This window comes from Schistocerca cancellata, chromosome 1 (assembly GCF_023864275.1).
Source record: "Schistocerca cancellata isolate TAMUIC-IGC-003103 chromosome 1, iqSchCanc2.1, whole genome shotgun sequence".
NCBI classification, from domain to species: domain Eukaryota; kingdom Metazoa; phylum Arthropoda; class Insecta; order Orthoptera; family Acrididae; genus Schistocerca; species Schistocerca cancellata.
Window position 1 is genome coordinate 712425031 of NC_064626.1, and position 19713 is coordinate 712444743.

Consider the following 19713-nt stretch of genomic DNA (forward strand, 5'->3'; position numbering starts at 1 on the left):
GTTTCACCAGGCAACGCCGGTCAACTGCTGTTTGTGTATGGGAAATCGGTTGGAAACTTTCCTCATGTCAACACGTTGTAGGTGTCGCCAGCGGCGCCAACCTTCTGTGAATGCTCTGAAAAGCTGATCATTTGCAAATCGCAGCATCTTCTTCCTGTCGGTAAATTTCGCGCCTGTAGCACGTCATCTTCGTGGTGTAGTAATTTTAATGGCCAGTAGTGTACTTTTTGAGTCGATAGAATGAAAGCACTGATTTTTCCCTTTTCTTGTTGCTGTTGTGGTTTTCAGTCTGCAGCGTCCCACGGTAGTCCACTATATTCACATCTCATTGTCTCTGTGTAAGTACTGCAACCGTCACCCATTTCAGCCAGTCCCCTGTACTGGAGCCTTGGCCTCCCTCTACAATTATTACTAAACTGAAGATACCTGTCAACTGATCTCTTCTTTTAGTCAAGTTGTGCCATGAATTGCCTCTTTTGTTGGTTCGATTTAGTACTTTCACATCCGATCTTCAGCATTCTTCCATAGAACCTCATTTCAGAAGCTTGTATTCTCTTCTTGTCGGAACTCTTTATTGCCCATGTTTCGCATCCGTACATAGTTACAGTCCAGACAAATACCTCCAGAAAAGACTTCCTAATATTTAAATTTTTATTCTACTACCTGACAAACCCGACATTGCCCAGGTATTCATTTTGCCAATTTTCTATTAGAAACGAAAACAAAAGTGAGCCGTGTTCGTAATGCAGTATCACAGACAGTTTCTGTACGCTGGGCGCAGCTGCTTCATGTGTCTTCAAAGTGATTTTGTGAAGGTCTCTATGACAGCGCCTCTACAGCCATTGTTTTCGCCTACAGCTGTTTGTGCTCAGCAGTTGGAAGCTGTCAAAAGCGCTGCCAGGTTCAGCAATTTCCTTAGTTGATGCGACTGTAGGAGTGTCTTAGTAGTGTAGAATAAACGTGTTAAAACTTCATGCATGATGCGGCATTTTTTCACGCATCTCAGTGTTTAAGGCGTCACATTTCTTGAATTATGAGTCATACAGAGATACATTGATGTAGATACATTTGGCAGCATATGTGGATACTGTGTACAAAATGTGTTGCGAACAAAATTAGTACCAAAGAAGTAATAAATTTAAACGTCAAGCACAATGTTTATGACGTCATATCTCCTGAACTATGTGTGATGCCATGATAAAATTTTGTAGGTGCGTTTAGTGGCATACGCTGATACTGTATGAGTAATTTATTGCGCATAGACTCAGTGGCAAAGGAGCAATAAATTTAAACTCATGCACGATGCCGTAGTTTTTCACGCATCTCGTTGTTTATGACACCAAATCTCCCGAATTATAGTACAATACTGGCCATTAAAATTGCTACATCACGAAGATGACGTGCTACAGACGCGAAATTTAACCGACAGGAAGAAGATGCTGTGGTTTGCAAATGATTAGCTTTTCAGAGCATTCACACAAGGTTGGCGCCGCTGGCGACACCTCCAACGTGCTGACAGGAGGAAAGTTTCCAACCAATTTCCCATACACAAACAGCAGTTGACCAGCGTTGCCTGGTGAAACGTTGTTGTGATGCCTCGTATAAGAAGGAGAAATGCGTACCATCACGTTTCCGACTTTGACAAAGGTCGGATTGCAGCCTATCGCGATTGCGGTTTATCGTATCGCGACATTGCTGCTCGCGTTGGTCGAGATCTAATGACTGTTAGCAGAATATGGAATCGGTGGGTTCAGGAGGGTAATACGGAACGCCGTGCTGGATCCCGACGGCCTCGTATCACTAGCAGTCGAGATGTCAGGCATCTTATCCGCATGGCTGTAACGGATCGTGCAGCCACGTCTCGATCCATGAGCCAACAGATGGGTTCGGTTGCAAGATAACAACCATCTGCACGAACAGTTCGACGACGTTTACAGCAGCATGGACTATCAGCTCGGAGACCATGGCTGCGGTTACCCTTGACGCTGCATCACAGATAGGAGCGCCTGCGATGGTGTACTCAATGACGAACCTGGGTGTACGAATGGCAAAACGTCATTTTTTTCGGATGAATCCAGGTTCTGTTTACAGCATCATGATGGTCGCATCCGTGTTTGGCGACATCGCGGTGAACGCACATTGGAAGCGTGTATTCGTCATCGCCATACTGGCGTATCAACGGCGTGATGGTATGGGGTGCCATTGGTTACACGTCTCGGTCACCTCTTGTTCGCATTGACGGCACTTGGAACAGTGGACGTTACATTTCAGATGTGTTACGACCCGTTACTCTACCCTTCATTCGATCCCTGCGAAACCCTACATTTCAGCAGGTTACTGCACGACGCATGTTACAGGTCCTGTACGGGCCTTTCTGGACACAGAAAATGTTCGACTGCTGCGCTGGCCAGCACATTCTCCGGATCTCTCACCAGTTGAAAACGTCTGGTCAATGGTGGCCGAGCAACTGCCTCGTCACAATACGCCAGTCTCTACTCTTGATGAGCTATGGTATCGTGTTGAAGCTCCATGGGCAGCTGTACCTGTGCACGCCATCCAAGCTCTGTTTGACTCGATGCCCAGGCGTATCAAGGCCGTTGTTACGGCCAGACGTGGTTGTTGTGGGTACTGATTTCTCAGGATCTATACACCCAAATTGCGTGAAAATGTGATCACATGTCAGTTCTAGTATAATATATTGACCAGTGAATACCCGTTTATCATCTGCATTTCTTCATGGTATAGCAATTTTAATGGCCAGTAGTGTAGATAAGGCGATCTTAGCTCCACAGCGATTGTCGCCACACAGTAATGGATATGTCTACCAAGTTTGGTCGGAATCTGTCCAGTAGTTTAGAAGCAGATGTGGAACATACACAAATACATACATTTTCATAATATCTATGGATGTTAACAGATTTCTCAAGAAATGTTTTCCTTGATATTACCAATTTGCAATTTATGTTCTTTCTCTGCTCAAATATAAAATCTCATTTACTTCTTTTTGGGTCTATTTTCTTAATCTAATTCGCTCAACATCGCCTGATTTAGTCTGACTACCTTCCAGTTCTCTTGGTTAAGAACTGTTGATGTTCATTTTATATCCTCTCTTCAAGACGCTATCTGGTCGATCAAACGTTCTTCATCGTCCTTTACCATCTCTGACACAATTACAATGTCATCAGCAAACTCAAAGTTTTTATTTCTTCTTCTAGAACTTGAATTCCCTTCTCAACTTCTCCCTTGTTGCCTTCACTGCTTGTTTAATGTACAGATTACACAACATCAGAGATAGGCCATAACACACTCTCATTCGCATCTCAACTATTACTCCCCCTTCTAGTCCTTCCCTGTTGTTACAATTTAGTAATAAGCAGAGATACATCGGTATAGAAGTTGGTGCTCTGAGAATAAGACAGCTTAAACAACCAGTTTGAACAGATGTCGTCTAGGTATCATTTAGCCTACTGGATGAGCTGTGATAAAGGTGCGTGGGATATAAGAGGCAGTTGAATGTATGTTTGTCCATTCTGCATGGGGTGTGGTAAATGCAGATAAAACAAAACAGTCAGTGTGAAGAACAGTTAAAAAAATCTAATAACATTATTTGAACGACTTCAATCTGATGCATATGCTGTAAACTAGACAAATACATTTCCTTAAACCAAATTCTTCCATAGTACTGAAGACATATGGATAGAAGCAACCTTCGACTACATATTTAAAACAATAGATGATCTACTGACGCCCATGAATCTAAACAAACTGCAGTCTTTTCGTGGTTAGGTCAACTATGGTAATTTCTTCTCAAAGCAGCCTAAATTTGGTACATGTTGGACTTGCCCAGAAAGAAGTGTGCCAAATTCAATGGAGCTCCGACAGGTGAAAAGGCAGTCTTACATTTAAAAAGTGGATGAAATTTGTTCCCTGCGCGATTACTCTAACGCCAGGCGATATTCGCGACAGACACCTCTCAGCATAGCACTGGCACATTCTCTCTCATAAGAATGCCAAAGGTGTGGAGCAACACATAGCCTTCGTCCTGAAAACCGTAATGGGGCACAAACTTGCTATTCTTAGATTGAGAAGTAAACTCCAGCTTTAATATATGAGATTAATAAGTTTCGCGTGTAATTCCTTACAACAAAGCTACACTTAACAATTTAACTTAGGGTACTGATTACACTGTTTTGATGCTATTCCAAACTTCCTCAGAGAAAATCAGTCAGCAATCACTAATGCCTCTTTCCCACTTTCCTATGGAGAATGATATTGAGTTTGACAAGTATGAAACTATGTCTCCCAAATATGTGACAACTTTTGATGGCTCTTCGATGCACTCCCCAGCACAGCCCCGGAAGTAAACAATTTGCGTGGCAGGATCTGTTACTGCAGAAGGTACTTTTGGCAATTCAATAGTGGTGGCAGCACTGAGTGTCTTCTTGTACATCTACATCTACATTTATACTCCGCAAGCCACCCAACGGTGTGTGGCGAAGGGCACTTTACGTGCCACTGTCATTACCTCCATTTCCTGTTCCAGTCGCGTATGGTTCGCGGGAAGAACGACTGCCGGAAAGTCTCCATGAGCGCTCGAATCTCTCTAATTTTACATTCGTGATCTCCTCGGGAGGTATAAGTAGAGGGAAGCAATACATTCGATACCTCATCCAGAAACGCACCCTCTCAAAACCTAGACAGCAAGCTACACCGCGATGCAGAGCGTCTCTCTTGCAGGGTCTGCCACTTTGAGTCTGCTAAACATCTCCGTAACGCTATGTCGCTTACCAAATAACTCTGTGACGAAACGCGCCGCTCTTCATTGGATCTTCTCTATCTCCTCCGTCAACCCGACCTGGTACGGATCCCACACTGATGAGCAATACTCAAGAATAGGTCGAACGAGTGTTTTGTAAGCCACCTTCTTTGTCGATGGATTACATTTTCTAAGGACTCTCCCAATGAATCTCAACCTGGTACCCGCCTTACCAATAATTAATTTTATATGATCATTCCACTTCAAATCGTTCCGCACGCATATTCCCAGATATTTTACAGAAGTAACTGCTACTAGTGTTTCTTCCGCTATCATATAATCATACAATAAAGGATCCTTCTTTCTTGTAGAGTATGATCAGTATAGTTCAGGTATATCAGATATTTTTTGTATACCGTCCTGTGTTTTCTAATATACTTAATCCACATTTCGAACAAGGAACGTGTGTTTTTAGAGTTCATATAATTCTAACACGCTTGAGTTTGGCCAACTTCAGTACACTAAAATCGTATAGATTTTTAATTGCAATTTTATTTTGTAGTAATATCGGATGGTTTTACAGGTTTCTGTCAGTCTTAACAAATTGGTAACAGAAATTTGTTTGTAATTTTTTTTTTGAAGACAGTGTGAGGTCTCTTTGAAACTCAGAAACTCTTCAGGCTGTTTGGTCAGTAACTAACGACGCGATAGCACTGGAAGGCAAACAATCAACATCTGTTGATACCCTGAATATGACACACACCGAAAGTTAAATCGGTTGAAGACAAGGTCCTTTTCAGGACCCTCTAACACTGAAAGTAGGGCAAACCACCTGAATTTATTAATTGAACATAGAGGGCACAAGCAAAACTAAATGCCAGTAGATTTCAAGGCTCTTCTACGTCTACATCTATGTGAACCACTGCATAGTGCATGGCAGAGGGTACGTCCCTCTGTACCGGTGGTAAGGGCTGTCTCACGTTCCATTCATGTATGGAGCGAGAGAAGAATGACTGTTCAAAAGCCTCTGTGCATGTGGTAATTAGTATAATCTTGTTCTCACGATCCCTGCGGGAGTTATATTAAGGGTTGTAGAATTTTTCTAGAGTCATCATTCAAGCCAGTTCTTGAAGCTTTGCAGAGTTTCTCGGAATAGTTTCCATCTCTTCTCATGAGCCTGACAGTTCAGTTCTTTCAACATCTCTGTGAGACTCTCCCACTGGTCAAATAAACCTGTGACCATTCATGCTGTCCTTCTCTGTATGCGTTTAACATACCCTGCTAGCCCTATTTAGTATGCGTCCCAAAAACTTGAGCAATTTTCTAGGGTGGATCGCATGAGTGATTTGTAAGCTATCTTCTTTGTAGACTGATTGTATTTCCCTAGTATTCTACTAAAAACCGAAGCGTACTACCTGCAATCCACGATTGAGCCAATGTGATCGATTTCTTGGTACTCAGAAGTGTTACATACAGGTATTTGTATGAGTTTACCTATTTTACCTGTGACTCACCGATATATTCATAGACTACTGTGATTTTTCGTTTTTGAAGTGCACGATTTTACATTTCAAACATTTAGGGCAAGTTACTAATTTTTGCGCCGCTTGAAATCTTATCAAGGTCTGACTGAATATTTGTGCAGCTTCGTGCAGACTGTCCTTCATTGTAGGTAACTGCGTCATCTGCAAAAAGTCTGAGGTTACTGTTGATATTGTCCGTGATGTTATTAACATAGAAAATGTTAGTTTTTCTTATCCAAGAATCACAGTTAGAGAATGAGGATCATGCTAAAACAAGTGCAAGAGTTCCTGGTTGTGATATTGTAGGAATAACCTACCATCGAACTATGGATATGTAACGCTTATACAAACTAACATTGCAGAAACATACCTATTGATAACATCAACAGACTATGGCATCCCATTAAAACCAGTCATGGTAGGAGAAGTCACATCTGCAAATGTATACAAACGCCCTGCAGTTCTTTAGCCATTTATGTGTCTTGGAAACTCATCAGCATCCATCAGTTAACTGTGAGAACTTCAATAGTCATCATTGCGACTGGAAATATAATAGGTACAGTGTAAATGGAGAACTTCTATCCAAGAGGGCAGAAGAGAAATAACCTTCAATTAATTTTTGATTTCAAAGATACAGCCACTTTCAGATCATTTGCTTGGAATAATGATGTTCAGCCTTGACCTGATTTTTGTCTCGGCGTAGTAGAAAGTTGCTTAATGATTTTTTCCAGAAAATAAACGACGTGAGCTTTTATACGAAGAGTTTCTTAGGAATGATATCACAGTGGACTCATAGAGGAAAGTTGATGCTGACTACAAAAATTCTTAATTTCAAATAATCCAGTAAAAAAGCTCGGTAATTACAGCTTGGAGCAAGTCGAGCCATGCAGAGAAAGAACAATCTAATAACGCCAAATGAAGTTGCTGAGTAAGTTGTCTCGCTATCAAGAACCAAAAGGCAAAGCTTATACGAGGCTTGTAGAGCAAATTTCAGAAGAGCCAAAGCTAATTCTGAAACACACGTTGAATATTCACGCTCGTTCACATAGAAGAATGCTAGTGCAGCGGTAAAGAGCGTAAAAGATGGGAGAGTCTGAGGATTAGGTAATACACTACTGGCCATTAAAATTGCTACACCAAGAAAAAATGCAGATGATAAACGGGTATTCCTTGGAAAAATATATTATACTAGAACTGACATGTGATTACATTTTCAAGCAATTTGCGTGCATAGATCCTGTGAAATCAGTATCCAGAACAACCACCTGTGGCCGTAGTAACGGCCTTGATACGCCTAGGCATTGAGTCAAACAGAGTCTGGATGGCTTGTACATGTACAGCTGCCCATTCAGCTGCAACACGATACCACAGTTCATCAAGAATAGTGACTGGCGTATTATGACGAGCCAGTTGCTTGGCCCCCACTGACCAGACGTTTTCAGTTGGTGAGAGATCTAGAGAATGTGCTGGCCAGGGCAGCAGTCGAACATTTTCTGTATCCAGAAAGGCCCGTACAGGACATGCAACATACGATCGTGCATTATCCTGCTGAAATGTAGGGTTTTGCAAGGATCGAATGAAGGGTAGAGCCACGGGTCGTAATAAATCTGAAATGTAACGTCGACTGTTCAAAGTTCCGTCAATGCGAACAAGAGGTGACCGGGACGTGTAACCAATGGAACCCCATACCATCACGCCGGTTGGCAGGCCAGTATGGCGATGACGAATACCCGCTTCCAATGTGCGTTCACCGCGATGTCGCCAAACACGGATGCGACCATCATGATACTGTAAACAGAACCTGGATTCATCCGAAAAAATGACGTTTTGCCATTCGTGCACCCAGGTTCGTCGTTGAGTACACCATCACAGGCGCTCCTGTCTGTGATGTAGCGTCAAAGGTAACCGCAGCCATGGTCTCCAAGCTGATAGTCCATGCTGCGGCAAACGTGGTCGAACTGTTCGTGCAGATGGTTGTTGTCTTGCAAACGTCCCCATCTGTTGACTCGGGTTTCGAGACATGGCTGTACGATCCAGTACATCCATGCGGATAAGATGGCTGTCATCTCGACTGCTAGTGATACGAGGCCAGTGGGATCCAGCACGGCGTTCCGTATTACCCTCCTGAACCACCGATTCCATATTCTGCTAACAGTCATTGGATCTCGACCAACGCGAGCAGCAATGTGGCGATACGATAAACCGCAATCGCGGTAGGCTACAATCCGACATTTATCAAAGTCGGAAACGTGATGGTACGCATTTCTCCTCCTTACATGAGGCATCTCAACAACGTTTCACCAGGCAATGCCGGTCAACTGCTGTTTGTGGATGAGAAATCGGTTGGAAACTTTTCTCATGTCAGCACGTTGTAGGTGTCGCCACCTGCGCCAATCTTATGTGAATGCTCTGAAAAGCTAATCATTTGCATATCACTGCATCTTCTTCCTGTCGGTTAAATTTCGCGTCTGTAGCACGTCACCTTCGTGGTGTAGCAATTTTAATAGCCAGTAGTGTACATACGACGAATTTCTAGACTTTGTGCTAAACAGTGGTTGGGAAGGTACCTTAGCAGCATTCTGAAGACTGGACTGATTCTTAATCAGCAAAGAAAACAGAATTAATCGCAGTCCCCAAACCAAGCAAACCGACAGTAGCAAGAACTATCAGCCTATAGTTCTTCTTAGTTCTTGCTGTAACTTCTTAAAAGATTAAACCTGTCTAGAATTTGGTAGCAAAATTATGGAATACAGCACCTATTGAACAAGCTATTATTCGAACAGGCAAATTCGTACAGATCAAGTCCTCAGTCTCACAACTTTCACTGGCACAGGCTTTCAAGAAGGCCTGAAAAGATCCATAATATCATTTGTTGGTTGTATTGAAGTTATTGATGTCGTGTGGAGAGAGGGACTTGTACAATTTGTAACAATTATCCCCTGTAGACATCTTTTTCAGCTTTTAAATAATATGTTGCGTGACAGATATTTTCCAAGTTATCCTAGGTAAGGAAATCGGCAGCAAAAGAAATATGAAGAATGGGTAGCCTCAGGACTCTGTACTAGAGCATCAATTCGCATCAACCTGTAAGCTGCAAATACAGGGCGCCTCAAATCTTTTAGGTCAAATTGAAGCAGGTCATAATGTGTCCACAACCGACGATTTTGAGACAGGAAACCAACGCTTGGAAATGTATATTTATTGTGTTATCGACATACACAGCGTACACTGCAGTGCAACACGTAGCTCATAGTAATTGTTCAAAGTGACGACCGCCAGTCTCAGCACAACAGCGCTTGAAGTTCTGCTGCACTCTCTCAAAGATTCCTGGCGTCTGTTGTACTAGGAGACAGGCAGCTCGGATCTTAGCAAGCAGGTCTTCATTCGTTTATACTGGGGTCTCATACCACAACGCCTTGATGTAACACCGGAGGAAAAAGTCCAGAGATGTGAGATCCGGCGATTGCACTGGCCATGGGACAAGACTTCCCCTTCCAATCCGACAATGAGACTACATGTTTTTCAGGTGCTTGCGGACATTAACAGCGAAGTGAACTGGTGCACCATCGTTCTGAATCCACATCCTTTCACAGACAACAAGTATTACAGTCTCCAATAATTGTATCATCACATCTCACAGGAACACCAGGTAATATGGACCAGTCAAATGGTTAGGTGGAAAATGGGGTCTTCTTAGGTGATCTTAGACACTGTCAATCCATTTGTTGACAGAGAATCGTTACTGGTGGCTACCAAAGTGGGTGGTGTGAGGATTATCCTCACTCCAGAGCTGGCTGTTGCAGCTGTTGAAGACACCATCACAGGTGAACGAGACCACATCTGTGAACAATAGAAACTCTGTAAAGTTTGGCACTACAGCACTACAATGGATAATCCCGTTAACAGAAGTGAACATCGGGGTCAGAATCCGTTAATCCCATAGGTGTGTAACACCTGTTCCATCAGAACTCTCCACACTATATCTTTCAAACTGTGCATTTCATGGGCACGGTGGTTGGTAATTATCGCTTTGGAATGCTATGACGTCAGTATAACCGTGACTGTATAGAGGCATGCCTATTATCCAATACCATATACTCAAAGTCTGGTGTTTGGACTTGCCTTTGGATGGAACCTTGGTCAGCTCTCTGTGGCAAGATTGATCCAACCTCTCGTAAATTTGTATCCACAGAGATAAACTAGTTCCAGTTAGGTTGATACTTATTGGAAAAGCATTCTCTGTACAGTTGTGCTGCTTTATGGGCACTACATCCTGCTGCACTGTACATGAAATGTATGTCTGTCAACTCTCATGACGAGTAACATTCCATCTTTGACTAAGCATCATGCAATGCCTGCCTGGCTAGCCGCGCGGTCTAATGCGCTGCTTCCCGAGCGGGAAGGCGTGCCGGTCCCCAGCACGAATCCATCTAGGGAATTGGTGTTGAGGTCCGGTGTGCCGGCCAGTCTGTGGATGGTTTTTCAGGATGTTTTCCATCTACCTCGGCGAATGCGGGCGGATTCCCCTTACTCTGCCTCAGCTACACTGTATCGGCGTTTGCTGTGGAAACACCGTTTCCACGTACGCGTACACCATAATTATTCTACTATGCAAACATTTGAGGTTACACTCGTCTAGTATGAGACGTTCCCAGGGGGATCCACTGGGGTCAAACCGCACAATAACCCTGGGTTCGGTGTTGGACAGCGATGGGGTGGTGGACTGCTGTGGCCAGTTGCGGGGTTGTGAACCACTGAGCGCTATGGCGAGACGTAGCCTCTCTGTCATTTCTAGGTCTCCGGTTTAATACATACATACATGCACACGTACAAGCATCATGCACAGTACACAATAACATACCTGACTGTGAACATATCACGAGCTGTCCGATGCAATGGACAACTGACACCAGGGATAACAGCGTGCATGTGGTACAGGTTAATGCGTCAGCGCGATGTATGTAGTCGTCACATGACACATGTGCTATATGAGCTAAGTTGTGTACAGTATGTCTGTTTGATGACCAGAGGTCTATACTGTTTATCACCCACTCCCTGTTCCAGAGTACAACAGACACCTGGAGAGTGAGACAGAACTGCATGTAACATTGCAATACATGCATTGATACTAACAATCGTCACTTTGAACAATTACTATGAGCTATCTTGTTGCTACGCAGAGTCTACTGTGTATGTCCATAACACAATAAATACGCATTTCCGACCATCGGTTCCCTATCTCAATACAATCTGTTGTGGACCCAGTATCATCTGTTACAATTTGACCCAGAAGGTTTGAAAAACCCTGTGATCATTATACTGAAAACAGGATTTTTTTTTACACAAATAACCTAGCCAATGGTACCCACGAAAGTCCACAGAGGAAATTGAAAAGATATTGACAGATGACCTCTAAGTCTTCCAAGCAAAACATAGTGTTCTAGCTTCCATATGAATAACAGACATAACAGACATGCAAGTTATCAACTATAAATCTATTTTAATGGATATCCAGTAAATTACAAGTCTATCCCAAAGTATTTGTATGCCACACTTCATCTATCGATGACATTTGACCAATACTACTGCCAAAATTGACAATGGGAGCGGTGTCCTCCGAAAGCTATGTAACTCTTTGGGATCAAGCAGAATACTGTGTTCCTGCACTGACAAACAACAGCCCCACCAGCAAGTTCGACACCCAGTTCAACACAATAATGTGTACAGTCACAGGCTTTCTAAAAACAACACCAATTTCTGGCTGCCACTCCATATGTGCTCAGAAGGCAGGAAGCTTTGTTACACGAGTTTAAGAAGATGCTGGACAATCCCGAGCTTCCCATTAAGGACTGTGTCCCAAGTGCTATATCTGATAGACTAAAAACCCAGACAACCAGCAATACAAACTGCCGCGAGTTCGTTATCCTGCTCCTCAGTGCACTGAAACATGATTTCGCCTTGTGATATGGATAGTTGTCATGCTGGAAGATACCTTCGCTGTTTGGGAAAGCATTAATAATGAAGGAATGCAGGTGATCCGCAATAATGTTTATGTAATCTGCAGCCGTCATTGTGCCTTTGATTACGAAAACAGTTCTCACGAAACCCAAGAGAATGTCTCCCATAGCATAATACTGTCTCCACCGACTTGAATATGTAGCACTGTTCACGTTACGAGTGCCGTTCGCCTAGATGACGGCGTACACGGACACGATCATCTACCTATCTAATAATAAACGTGATACATGGGAACAGGGACACGTCTCCGTTGATCCACGGTCCAGTCCCGATGGTCACGTGTAACCTCCAGTCGTAACTGATGATGTGGTTGGATAAACAAGGGAACAAGTAGTGGTCGTTTGCTGCAAAGTCCCATGTTCAGCAGTGTGTGCTGAATGGTGTGCTTTGAAACAGTAGTGCCTGGACCAGGACTGTACTCTTCCGTCAGCCCTGTCGCAAATCGCCGCCCATCATGCTTCACACAGTAGGCATGCCTCCTGTCTCCAAGTTCTGTGATGAGGCGTGTACGTCCAACACTTGTGTCACCTACTTGTGGTTTCACTGTCCTTCAACAGCTTTCCATAGATGTTCATGACAGTAGCACCCAAACAGCCAATCAGCTTCGCCGTTTGCGAGATGCCCATTCCCAGGTGCTAGGCCATATAATCTGCTCTTTATCAAAGTCTCTTATGTCTGTGGTTTTCCCATCTGCAGCGCACGTCGTCGCTAGAATGATTCCTCACACATCTCTTCTCGGCTTATATATTTTTCTTGTGTAATATGTCCACAACGTCACTATATCTACACCCTTGATTTCGCAATGTAAGTGGTGAAGCAGACGCCTAGTGCCTGCATCCCTCTTCGGCTGCCAATAGGAACGTATGAGATTCTTCTCTGCAGTCGAATCTAAGGCGTACAGCAGGAGTTGGTGCGATTGATCTGTGGGATAGGAGTGAGCAGGGCCTGGGGCATGCATGCACCACCCATCAGAATGTACCTAATGTCTACGCGGCTCCTGGGGGTGAGTGTGAAGTAGACCAGCCCATCATATTTAAGCTCCTTCTCTGCCTTGCAGCAAGCTCTGCCCAACCGTTTATGAAACATGTGAAGGTTGCAGATATGTAACTCATAGCAGCAGCAGCAAAAGAACAGTTCCTAAAGAACAGTGTAGTTATAATTAAACTTTTGCTATTTGAGAGAGCCCCATGAAAAACGAGTGATCGTAAGACAATGAAACTTTGTGAAAACATTTGTAAGGACATACGGAAGAGCAATGACGAATAAAGAAGTGAAAGAAACACATTTCAGTTTCCATATGAGAAGGTGTCGGGTGATTCTGAGGGAATTAGATTAGAAAATGAGACACTTAAAGTAGTAAATGAGTTTTGCTATGTGGGGAGCAAAATAACTGATGATGGTCGAAGTAGAGAGGACATAAAATGTAGACTGGCAATGGCAAGGAAAGCGTTTCTGAAGAAGAGAAATTTGTTAACATCGAGTGTCAGGAAGCCGTTTCTGAAAGTGTTTGTATGGAGTGTAGCCATGTATGGAAGTGAAACGTGGACGATAAATATTTTGGACAAGAAGGGAATAGAAGCTTTCGAAATGTGGTGCTACAGAAGAATGCTGAAGATTAGATGGTTAGATCACATAACTAATGAGGAGGTATTGAATAGAATTAGGGAGAAGAGATATTTGTGGCACACATTGACTAGAAGAAGGGCTCGGTTGGTAGGACATGTTCTAAGGCACCAAGGAATCACCAATTTAATATTGGAGGGCAACGTGGAGGGTAAAAATCGTAGAGGGAGACCAAGAGATGAATACACTAAGCAGATTCAGAAGGGTGTAGGTTGCAGTAGGTACTGGGAGATGAAGAAGCTTGCACAGGAGAGAGTAGCATGGAGAGCTGCATCAAACCAGTCTCTGGACTGAAGACCACAACAACAACAACAACATGAAAAGGTGACATTTGTTAACTACATACCACGTTTTCATTCCAGGTTACAAATGTTGCTCGGTGTGACGACCATCTGCATCCACAACAGCCAGGCACTGCACTTGAGATTGTTCTACTGCTGCCCGAAAAACCTCTTGTAGGATGTTTGCTACTTCCCTCACTATGCTCATCTTCAGCCTCCGATGTGTGTTCGTGTACCGTAAGTAAACACTGTCCTTCAGGTAAGCCCACAGCCAGAAATCATAGAAGTTCGAACCTGGTGATCTTGGTGGTCATGCAGTTTGGAACGATTGGCCAATGATCCTATTGTCTCTAGGTGTGATATGGAGTAACTGAGCGACCTCAAAAGCAGTGTGAGATGGAGCTCCATGTTGCATCAAGGTATTTTGAGTCCAAAGCACCTCACTTCCATGGAGCAAGGATCACATGCCGATTAAGCAGATCACAGATGCGTGTACTGTTCACACTGCACGTCCTTGGTCCTTGGGGTCAGAGTTCCTCAAAGAAAAATGGACAATAATGAATTTTACTGTGAAGCCCCACCACACAGTGATGCATTCATTATGCAGGGGAACTTCGTGAATGTTCGTTGGTGGTGACGATCCCCAAATGCGAAAGTTGTGAGTGTTCTCTGCCCTAGTGATGGTAAAGTGTGCTTAATTACTCCACAAAATGTTCTGAAGCCACATGTCATGAATTTGAACATCTACAAGAAACATAAGAACAAAGTCTACTCGTATGTCTGTGTCAGATGGTAAAAGTTGGTGAGCAATGTGAAGTTTACATGGATACCGTTTCACACTTGTTTGCAGCACATTTCGGAAGGTGAACCATGGTATGTTCAGCTGACACAGCTCGTACACTGACTGAAGATCGCAGATTGCGTTCAGCATTCTCCGCCACAGCAACAGTAGCTTCAGCGATTTGTAGCGCAAATGGCCGTCGGCCTCTCCCAGCAGCAGCTCCCAAGTCGACAGTTAATTCGAACTTCCGAATCACGTTCTTGAACCCCAGTGTGAAAAGACTGCTGTTGTTTTGATAAATCAGCTTTACATGTAAAGCTCTGCTCACTTTGTTTACATCGATGTTGACTGACTACAGCTGTAACGCCCACTGATGAATGCGCACTGATGTTTGTGTTTCCATTCTATGTCTCCGTAACTCTACCGTCACCTAACACGACTTGTGACACTAACACTATTAACAATGCTGAAGGCATTGTGCACTGTGCACTACACTGTCGGGACATCACTCCTATAAAGCTGTTTATGTGAATAATGAATAATATAAGTATCTATAGTGAATATGTGAGCATAAAATATCACAAACAATTGAAGATAATACATGAAAGTGAAATAGAAGCGTGATGTCTTTTAACTTTAATGTGAGGCAATTGTCATTAAATGATACACGTAATATAATTTGTTCATTCGGAAAACATTAAGGCTGCTGGAATTGTTATGTTGGTAATGACAGTTAAAGATATAGCAGTTGGTGACGGTATAGATACTTATTCACAATGTTTGTAACTAACTCAAAATCATATGCATATGGCACAAAAAGTAAAAAAATGACGAATTTGAAAGTGATTGCATTACAGAGCCAACTATGTAGGTATTTCTATGTACACTGAAGGGCCAAAGAAACTGGTATAGCCATGCACATTCAAATACAGAGATATGTAAACAGACAGAATACGGCGCTGCGGTCGGCAACGCCTATGTAAGACAAAAAGTATCTGGCACAGTTGTTAGATCGGTTACTGCTGCTACAATTACAGGTTATCGAGATTTAAGTGATTTTGAACGTGGTGTTACAGTCGGCGCACGAGCGATGGGAGCAGCATCTCCGAGGGAGCGACGAGGTGGGGCATTTGTCGTACGACCATTTCACGAGCGTACCATGAATATCAGGAATCCGGAAAAACCTCAAATCTCCGACATCGCTGTGGACGGAAAAAGATCCTGCAAGAACGGAACCAACGACCACTTGAAGCGAATGGTGCAACCGTTCCGCAAACTGCTGCAGATTTCAAAGCTGGGCCATCAACAAGTGTGAGCATGCGATCTTGTCAACGAAACATCATCGATATGGGCTTTCGGAGCCGAAGGCCCACTCATGTGCCCTTGATGACTATATGACTCAAAGCTTGACGCCTCGTCTGGGCCTCGATACGACTCTGACAGGTGACACGTATGTAGGCATCCGGTCTGATCATTCCATTCATGACCATTGTGCATTCCGACCGATTTGGGCAATTCTAGCACGACAATGCAACACCCCACACGTCCAGAATTGCTACATAGTAGGTTCACGAACACTCTTCTGAATTTAAACACTTCCGCTGGCAAACTAACTCCCCAGACATGAACATTATTGAGCATATCTGGGATGGCTTGCAACGTGCTGTTCAGAAAAGATCTCCTCTCCCTCGTACTCTTACTGATCTATGGACAGCCCTGCAGGATTCATGGTGTCAGATCTCTCCAGCACAACTTCAGACATTAGTCGAGTCCATGCCACGTCGTGTTGCGACACTTATGCGTGCTCATGGGGGTCCTACACGATATTAGGCAGGTGTACCAATTTCTTTGGCTCTTCAGTGTATCAGCTATCAGCCGCCTTTAGTGAATTAGCAGTCTAGTTAAAAGTTGATTACTTAACTCTCTATAGTAAATTGTTGATTTCTTAGGATGAATAGGATGTGTGTCTGCTGTGTACAAACGCAGGAGGAGCTGGCCACTGTTCGCGAACGGCTGAACGTGCTGATGGCCGCGGCCAGCTGTCTTCAGGCTGCTACCTCGGAGTGTGGCGGCAGCGGGGAGTCTGGTGCGTCGCATAGTACACCAGAGGTGTTACATGCTTCACCCATGGTCCCTGCTGTCGAGATATCTTCGCGGTACCGGGCGCGGTTGGGCCACCCTCTCCCCAAGGGGAGTGGCGGGTTTAGCGGCGTTCGCGTCGCATGAGGAGGAGGGTCAGTGTGGAGGCTGGTGGTGTGGCATCGCCCGCTCTGCCTGAGAGTGGACATGTGGCCGCTCCTTCAGCAAGGTCCTAGCAGGCACACGCGGGGAGGGGTTTGTTAGTGACTGGGAGCTACAATGTTAGGTGGCTGATGGAGCCCCTTAGGAAAATAGCGGAAAGGTCGTGGAAAAAGGCCAGTGTTCACTCTGTCTGCTTGCCGGGGGGTCTCATCCGAGATGTGGAGGAGGCCCTGCCGGCGGCGATAGAGAGCACTGGGTGCACCCGACTGCAAATTGGTGCCGTGCTGTTCAGAAAAGATCTCCTCTCCCTCGTACTCTTACGGATTTATGGACAGCCCTGCAGAATTCATGGTGTCAGATCTCTCCAGCACTACTTCAGACACTAGTCGAATCCATACCACGTCGTGTTGCGACACTTATGCACCAATGACTCCTGCCGCCTGGGTTCAGAGGTCATCCTCAGTTCATACAGGCGGTTGGCGGAGTTGGTGAAGGCGGAAAGCCTCGCTCGCGGGGTGGAATCTGAGCTAACTATTTGTAGTATCGTTCCCAGAACCGAACGCGGTCCTCTGGTTTGGAGCCGAGTAGAAGGCTTAAACCAGAGGCTCAGACGATTCTGCGGAGATCTTTGGGGCAAATTTCTCGACCTCCGCTACACGCAGGAAGCTGCTACAAGGGTAGCAGAGTACGTGTGGAGTGCACATGTAGGTTTTTTAAGTTAGAAAATTCCCTCCCTAGGCCCGACAAGACGCCTCCTGAGACGCGACAAGGTAGCAGTAGGCAAAACGCAACAGGGAATGAAAGTATTAATGTGGTAATAGTAAACTGCAGGAGCGTCTATATAAAAGTTCCAGAACTGCTCTCATTAATAAACGGTCACAATGCCCACCTAGTACTAGGGACGGAAAGTTGGCTGAAACCAGATGTAAACAGCAATGACATTGTAAACTCAGATTGGAATGTATACCGCAGAGACAGGCTGGACAGTGAAGGGGGAGGCGTGTTTGTAGCGATAAAAAGTGCAATAGTATCGAAGGAAATTGACGGAGATCCTAAATGTGAAATAATTTGGGTGAAGGTCACGGTTAAAGCAGGCTCAAACATGCTAATTGGATGTCTCTATAGGCCCCCTGGCTCAGCAACTATTGTGGCAGAACACCTGAAGGAAAATTTGGAAAATATTTCGAAAATATTTCGAGTACATTTCCCGACCATGTTATAGTTTCGGGCGGAGATTTTAATTAACCAGATATAGACTGGGAGACTCAAACGTTTATAACGGGTGGCAGTGACAAAGAACCCAGTGAAATTTTTTTAAGTGCTTTATCTGAAAACTACCTTGAGCAGGTAAACAGAGATCCAACTCGTGGCGATAACATATTAGACCTTCTGGTACAAACAGACACTAACTATTTGAAACAGTTAACGCAGAACAGGGTATCAGCGATCATAAAGCGGTTACAGAATCGGCGATTTCAGCCGTAAATAGAATTATTAAAAAAGGTAGAAAGATTTTTCTGTTTAGAAAAAGTGACAAAAAGCAGATTTCAGAGTACTTGACGGCTCAACACAAAAGTTTTATCTCAAGTACAGATAGTGTTGAGGATCAGTGGACAAAGTTCAAAACCATCGTACAATATGCATTACACGGAAAACAGCCACCGTGGTACAACAATTGAGTTAGAAAACTGCTACGGAAGCAAAGGGAACTTCACAGCAAACATACATAGCCAAAGCCTTGCAGACAAACAAAAACTACACGAAGCGAAATGTAGTGTGAGGAGGGCTATGCGAGAGGCGTTCAATGAATTCGAAAGTAAAGTTCTATGTAGTGACTTGGCAGAAAATCCTAAGAAATTTTGGTCTTATGTCAAAGCGGTAGATGGATCAAAACAAAATGTCCAGACACTCTGTGACCAAAATGGTACTGAAACAGAGGATGACAGACTAAAGGCCGAAATAATAAATGTCTTTTTCCAAAGCTGTTTCACAGAGGAAGACTGCACTGTAGTTCCTTCTCTAGATTGTCGCACAGATGACAAAATGGTAGCTATCGAAACAGATGACAGAGGGATAGAAAAGCAATTAAAATCGCTCAGAAGAGGAAAGGCCACTGGACCTGATGGGATACAAGTCCGATTTTACACGGAGTACGCGAAGGAACTTGCCCCCCTTCTTGCAGCGGTGTACCGTAGGTCTCTAGAAGAGTGTAGCGTTCCAAAAGATTGGAAAAGGGCACTGGTCATCCCCGTTTTCAAGGAGGGACGTCGAAGAAATGTGCAGAACTATATCTCTAACGTCGATCAGTTGTAGAATTTTGGAACACGTATTATGTTCGAGTATAATGACTTTTCTGGAGACTAGAAATCTACTCTGTAGGAATCAGCATGGGTTTCGAAAAAGACGATCGTGTGAAACCCAGCTCGCGCTATGCGTCCACGAGACTCAGAGGGCCATAGACACGGGTTCCCAGGTAGATGCCGTGTTTCT